This window comes from Malaya genurostris, chromosome 2 (assembly GCF_030247185.1).
Source record: "Malaya genurostris strain Urasoe2022 chromosome 2, Malgen_1.1, whole genome shotgun sequence".
Classification (NCBI taxonomy): Eukaryota; Metazoa; Arthropoda; class Insecta; order Diptera; family Culicidae; genus Malaya; species Malaya genurostris.
The window spans coordinates 308,680,827-308,688,772 of NC_080571.1; positions in this window are offsets into that span (position 1 = coordinate 308,680,827).

Sequence of the window (7,946 nt, forward strand, 5' to 3'; positions counted from 1 at the left end):
CTCGAAATAATGTTGACGTTGAAATGTTCTTTCAATAAGTCAATTGTTTCGGCCCCAGTGTGACATGTGGTACCATCCTGTTGAAATCACATTTCGTCCATCTAACTCGTAAATGCGGCAACTCTCTTAAAGGGGCATCTCACCCCCACTTTACCTTATATACTAGGTGCGCAATGTCGTGTTTCCAATTGTTTGTTTCTACACGCCTTCTGTCTATCTTTTTGGCAATTCATGGATACCATCTCAAATTAAATCTTCAGCCATTTTCGTACATCCTGGAAAGTTTGGAAGTGTTGCTCAGCCAGTGCGTGTCTCATTGATGAAAAGAGATGATAGTTAGAAGGTACCAGGTCTGGTAAATATGGGCGGCAGAAGTTCTCAATCAAGCGTAGACATTGTTTCTTAGACGACTTTGGCTGAGTATGGATGAGCCTAGTCATGCTGCAGAATGATGTTGATTCTCTTCAAGCCCATTCTGGTCGCTTTTCGATTAATGTGTTGTACAAATTGATCATTTGTTGACGGCAGCAGACGGTACTAATGGTTTCGCCGGGATTAAGAAGCTCGTAGTACAGTACTCCATTCTGAACCTACCACACACAAAGGATTGTCGTTTTTTCAAAACAATATGGTTTTGCACTCGATGTTGATGGTTATCCTGCCGCTACCCATGATTATTTGCGTTTCGTATTCTTAAAATTGAAATAGTTTTCTCGTTGTCAGTTGCAATTTGATGAAGGATAACTCTTTCGTTCATAGCGTTCCGCAACAATTTATTCGCTCTTCCATCTGTCGTTCATTCAGTTTGTGTGGAACGCATTTATCAACCATTTGAATTTTTTTCCCAAGGCTTTCAGGTGATCGGAAATGACTTGTTGAGTGACATTCAAGTGCCTTGCCATCATTTGTCATGTTTGTATATTAGTTTCGTACAATAATTGGAATAACTTTCCGTCTTTTGCTTCCGGTTAAACAAGAAAATTATCATCTACTGAAAATGCTCTTCATGTGTAGCTCAAAACCAAGTGAACAAAGATTTTAAGTAATTTTATACTTGCGCACCTGGTACATATCCAGTACACACAATTAGCACTTTCTCATTTCGCTACTAACGCCGAAAGTGACAGAACTTATTCAATACCATTCTATTGATTGAATGTTATAAACTTCTGAGGTAGTATGAGATAAGATTTTGTGGGTATTTACCTAACGTTTCGACGATAGGTGACATAAAATTCATCAGAGCGTTAACTTTCAATTTATATTGCTCCTATAACCCTGTAATTTTGGAAACGGGAGTTCTATAGTACCATGGGTTTAATAGTTCAAAAGTGTTCTATCATACCACGCGACTTTTCATATGAATCTAATATCGTTTTCACTTCAAGTCAAAATGATACCAGTTTCCACCAAATTCTTAGTCAAATTCTTATAGTTGACGCAATTATGAGAGAAACTAAATTAGAATTTGATTTTACGCGAAAACGCTATAAGTTTGTGACAATTATGGTTCAACCAGCTTCGAGAAAATCGAGAGAAGTTTTGCAGTCTCGACGATTTGATTCCAATAGAATATGGTAATTGGCTGAATAATTTCTACAGTGATATATATTTAAAAGAAAACACCAGAGGATGAAACCATTCAGTAATAGCCGTTCAACCGAGAAGGTTGTGTATAGAAGCGTACAGTTTAATAACGCTGGTTAGTTTACACGCGTTAAATACGACAACGGTTGAACTACAGGTAGAGACCTGTTGGCAGCAGCCGTTAAAACGTAAAATCGTGCTGCATAAGAGAGCCCTAGTGCTGGGCCAAGCTGGTGAAGGGAACAACAAAGGGCGTTTCCCAAGCTCTACCCAGGCCACAATATACAGCCACAAGTGCTGAGCAGGAGAGTGCAAAGGCACATTGAAGAAGAAGAGTGCAAAGGCACACAGAAGCAGGAGAGTGCAAAGGCACACCGGTGCGAAGGCACTTCGGTGCAGAAGCATATCGGTGCGGAGCACAAGGAAGAAGGAGACAAGACAACTCGGTCTTTCCACTGCCATACAACACGCAGGTATACACCGGTGACCTGCGCTGGTTGCAGCTGGCGAAGACAAAAGTAAATCGGAAATCGAGTGGCGCTGGATGTCAGGTAGCAGTAGCATCACATCCAACAATCAGCATCCAACAAGAACATCTAGAGCAACGAGGATCTACACGGCAGTGCAACGGAGATAGACAACAATTTCAAGGTAGAAGTTTTTTCTTTTCCTTTTGATTGAGTACTGTGTAGTGTTGGTTTCATTTTTTATTTTAAAGTTTGATTAAAAAAATTTTAATGTGATGGATGAATCCATGGACGTAAATCCTAGCATGAATCCTATACCCCCACGAACGAAAAAATATCAGGAGAGCTCTTCTGGGCCTTGGATAGTCTTTTTTAGACGTATATCAAAGCCATTAAACATTTACCAAATTTCTAAAGGTTTGACATCACGATTCTCTTCAATCAAAGAGATCATAAAAGTAATTAACGATAAAATTCGTGTTGTGGTAAATAATTTGAAACACGCGAATGATATTGTCTCTTCGGAACATTTCATTAAAGAGTATAAAGTTTACATACCCTCCAAAGATGTCGAAATTGACGGTGTTGTTACCGAAGCGAGTCTTTCGGTAGATGATTTACTCAAGCATGGTGTTGGTCGTTTCAAGAACTCTGTGCTTGAGGGTGTGAAAATACTGGAGTGCAAACAACTGTACTCAGTAGTTTATGAAGAGGGAAAAAAAGTTTATCGCCCATCAGACTCGTTTCGAGTGACATTTGCCGGATCTGCGTTGCCGTCCCATGTCTATGTCGATAAAATTCGCCTCCCTGTTCGGCTTTTTGTTCCAAATGTAATGAATTGTACGAACTGCAAAAAATTCGGACACACAGCTACTTACTGTAGCAATAAACCAAAATGTATTAAGTGTGAAGGACCTCATAAAGATAATGATTGCAACAAGGAAATTGAAAAATGTATTTATTGTGGGGAAAGGCCTCATGAGGATATTTCAGTATGCACTGCATTTAAAGTGCACAAAGACAAAATTAAGCTTTCTTTAAAAGCACGGTCTAAGCGCACATATGCAGAAATGCTTAAAACGGTCATTGATGTCCTCCCTTTGGAAACCGAAAACGGGTTTTCAAATCTAGAGGAACCAGAGGACTCTGACTCTGACGAAAATAGTGAAGGTAATTCGTTTATCACTACCCAAGGGTCAGTTAAGAGAAAGAAGTCTTCTTCCAAATTACCAAAAAAGACACCTAAAGTTTCATCTTCAAAAAAAGATCCCCGTGTTAAACAAAAAAAGTCAAAACCAAAGACTGTGCCTCCTGGTTTGTCAAATTCACAAACCAATCCAGGATCTAGCACAGAAAAAAGTAATAATCCTGTGGGCTCCATTTCACAGCCACCAACAGGATTACTGAAGTTTTCGGAAATTGTTGAATGGATTTTCTCAGCATTCAATATATCTGAACCCTTAAAGATCCTCATAATGGCATTCCTTCCAATAGCTAGAAATTTTTTGAAGCAGTTATCAGCTCAATGGCCAATTGTCTCAGGTTTTGTATCTTTTGATGGATAATTTATCACTCGCCGCAAATGATACAATCACTGTCCTGCAGTGGAATTGTCGAAGCATCATGCCAAAACTTGATTCATTTAAAATTTTATTGCATAGTCAAAAATGTGATGTATTTGCTTTATGCGAAACATGGCTTACTTCAAACATAGCTTTAAATTTTAATGATTTTAACATTATACGTCTCGATAGAGACTCTCCGTATGGTGGAGTGCTTTTGGGAATTAAGAAATGCTGTTCCTTTTATAGATTAAACATCCCTTCAACTTCTAGTATAGAAGTTGTTGCTTGCCAAATAAACATTAAAGGCAAAGATATTTGCATAGCTTCGGTTTATATTCCTCCAAAAGCACAAGTTGGACAGCGACAGCTTAATGAAATGGTTGAAGCCCTTCCTGCTCCACGATTGATTCTGGGGGATTTAAATTCGCACGGAATGATGTGGGGTTCCGTTTACAATGATAGCAGATCATCTTTAATACAAAACATTTGTGACAATTTTAGCATGACGGTATTAAATATGGGTAGCATGACACGGATCCCAAGACCTCCTGCACGCCCAAGTGCATTAGATCTATCTCTTTGCTCAACATCAATTCGACTAGATTGCACCTGGAAAATATTGCCTGATTTACACGGTAGCGATCATTTACCAATCATCATCTCAATTAGCTGTAACAAATGTATTGCTAATTCAGCTAGTATTCCATATGATCTGACAAAAAATATCGACTGGCTTAAATACCAAAGTAGAATCTCTAGTATTTTGAATTCAATGGAAGAGCTCCCTCCACTTGAAGAATATGACTTCCTCGTTTGTTCGATTCTGGAGGCCGCAGAACAATCCCAAACTAAACGCTTTTCTGGGACAACGACTAACAGAAGGCCTCCCAACCCCTGGTGGGACAAAGAGTGCTCAGAGGCTAAACTCGCAAAACAAAATGCTTACAAGACGTTTCTAAAACGGGGAGGAGGAACTCCTCAGAATTTTGAAAAACTTATGGTTTTAGAAACCAAGTACAAGAGCATACTTCGAGCCAAAAAATGTAGCTATTGGAGACATTTTGTCGAAGGTTTGTCAAGAGAAACCTCAATGAGCACTCTTTGGAATACGGCCAGACGAATGAGGAATCGTAACGTGGGCAATGAGAGTGATGAATACTCGAACCGATGGATATTTGACTTTGCTAGGAAAGTTTGCCCAGATTCTGTTCCTACGCAGAGCATTATACGGGAATCTCCTCCAAATAATGGTTTTATTAATAACCCATTTTCAATGATGGAATTTTCTATAGCACTCTTGTCTTGTAACAATAACGCCCCTGGGTTGGACAGAATTAAATTCAACTTGGTGAAGAATCTGCCCGACCTCGCAAAAAGACGTTTGTTGGAATTGTTCAACAAGTTTCTTGAGCAAAATATTGTTCCACCTGACTGGAGACAAGTGAAAGTTATCGCCATTCAAAAGCCGGGGAAACCAGCTTCCAATCACAACTCATATAGACCCATTGCGATGTTGTCCTGCATCAGAAAATTGTTCGAAAAAATTATTCTACGACGTCTCGACACTTGGGTCGAGACGAACGGTTTGTTGTCAGATACTCAGTTTGGCTTCCGTAGAAATAAAGGGACGAATGATTGCCTTGCATTACTTTCGTCTGACATCCAAATTGCCTTCGCTCAAAAGCAACAAATGGCATCTGTATTTTTAGACATTAAAGGAGCATTTGATTCAGTTTCCATTGATGTTCTTTCAGACAAGCTCCACCAACATGGACTTCCAGCGGTTATAAATAATTATTTGCACAACCTTTTGTCAGAGAAGTGCATGTATTTTTCACATGGCGATTTGGCAACATTCAGAATTAGCTACATGGGTCTCCCGCAAGGCTCATGCCTCAGTCCGCTCCTCTATAATTTTTACGTGAATGACATTGACAGCTGTCTAGTAACCCCATGTACACTAAGACAATTGGCAGATGATGGCGTGGTTTCAGATACTGGGCCCAAAGCTATTGATCTGCATAAACCATTGCAAGATACCTTAGATAACTTGTCCGTTTGGGCTGTTCATCTTGGTATCGAATTCTCTGCGGAGAAAACAGAGTTAGTCGTCTTTTCAAGAAAGCATGATCCCGCGCAGCTTCAGCTCCATATGATGGGAAGAATGATCCAACAGGTTTTAACTTTTAAATACCTCGGGGTGTGGTTCGATTCCAAATGCACGTGGGGAGGACACATTAGGTATCTGATAACGAAATGCCAACAAAGAGTAAATTTTCTTCGAACAATAACAGGATCTTGGTGGGGTTCTCATCCGCAAGATCTAATAAAATTGCATCAAACAACGATACTTTCAGTGATGGAATATGGATGCGTTTGTTTTCGTTCCGCTGCAAACTCTCATATTATCAATCTTGAGCGAATTCAGTACCGTTGTTTGCGAATTGCTTTAGGCTGCATGCATTCGACACATACAATGAGTCTTGAAGTTCTGACGGGAGTTCTTCCATTAAAAGATCGATTTTGGGAGCTTTCATCACGCCTGCTAATAAGATGTGAGGTGCTGAATCCCATGGTAATTAATAATTTCGACCGACTAGTCGAGCTTCGATCTCAAACAAAATTTATGACAGTATATTTCAACCATATGTCACAGGAAATCAACCCTTCAAGATATATTCCTATCCGTGTCAGCATCCTAAGTGCCCCTGACTCAACTTTATTTTTCGATACATCCATGCAGCGTGAAGTGCGTGGAATCCCGGATCATCTACGCTCGACGGAAATCCCAAAAATATTTTCAAGTAAGTTCAGGCATATTGACTCTGAGAAAATGTTTTATACGGACGGATCGCGAATTGAAGAAGCGACAGGGTTTGGTATGTTCAATGTTTCGGCCTCATTTAGGCTTCAAGAACCTGCATCTGTTTATATAGCAGAGCTAGCAGCAGTTCATTATTGTTTGAGAGTAATCGTCACATTATCTCCAAACCATTATTTCCTCTTCACAGATAGTCTGAGTGCAATTGAAGCCATTCGCTCAAACGCTGCTGGCAAAAATGAACCGTTTTTCCTGGGCAAAATAAAACAGTGCCTGAACGATATATTGAACAATAATTATCTAATCACTATAGTCTGGGTCTTGGCTCATTGCTCCATTCCTGGCAATGAAAGAGCCGATATTTTAGCCAAACGTGGTGCTATTGAGGGTGAAATTTATGAGCGACCGATTGCTTTCAACGAATTCTATAGCTCGTCTCGCCAAAGAACACTTGCCAGCTGGCAAGCATCTTGGGATAGAGATGATCTGGGTCGGTGGATGCACTCAATTATTCCGAAAATATCGACAAAGGCATGGTTCAGGGGACTGGATGTGAGTAGGGATTTCATTCGTGTGATGTCCAGACTCATGTCCAATCACTACACGTTAGATGCACATCTCCTTCGAATTGGGCTCTCCGAGACTAATCATTGTGCTTGCGGAGAAGATTATCGGGATATTGATCATGTCGTTTGGACATGCGTGGAGTATCGTGATGTCAGATCTCAACTAATAAATTTTTTGCGTACCCAAGGTAGACTATCCAATATCCCAGTTCGAGACATTCTTGCTTGTCGTGACCTTTCATACATGAAACTTATTTATCATTTCATAAAGAAAATTGGAGTTTCAATTTAATAAAGGCCCCTTTTAAGACTTAGTTCTGATCCCAGCTGCGTCCATGAGTTCAACCAATAGCTAAATTAGAACAAAAATTATGTAATGATACAAACAAACTCGAAACAGTTTATGAAATTATCAACAAAATGTCTGAAAATAACAGCTTATTTTATAATTTATAGAAGTTAATCGTTTGGTTCAAATAATATTTCCGAGTAGATTTCATAATTAATGACGAGTTACCTAAGATGATATTTAAGCTATAAGAGAATATGTTTTAATAAATTCAAAACGTTGTGACTATGTTAGAATTAAATTAGGATAAGAATATTATGTAAAAGTGATGCTACGGCGAAGAAAAACTTATGTAAACTGCCTTAAGAAATAAACGTATTTATGGAGAAAAAAAACCAGAGGATGAAAAGAATCGTACCGTTGTATCTTGAGTAAGGTTTTTAATTATATGTATATTAGTATATTAGTAAAGGTAATGATGTAGTTCTTGGATTTACCGAACATTTTCAGGAAAGTTATTCCCACCATCATTACGGGTTGAGTATTATCAAGATAAAATTGGCTTTGAATAGTAGTTTAATAGTCCACATCCGGCACCACTCCCCTACATTCCGTTTTTGACACCATGCATATGACGCTGATAGAGTGGAA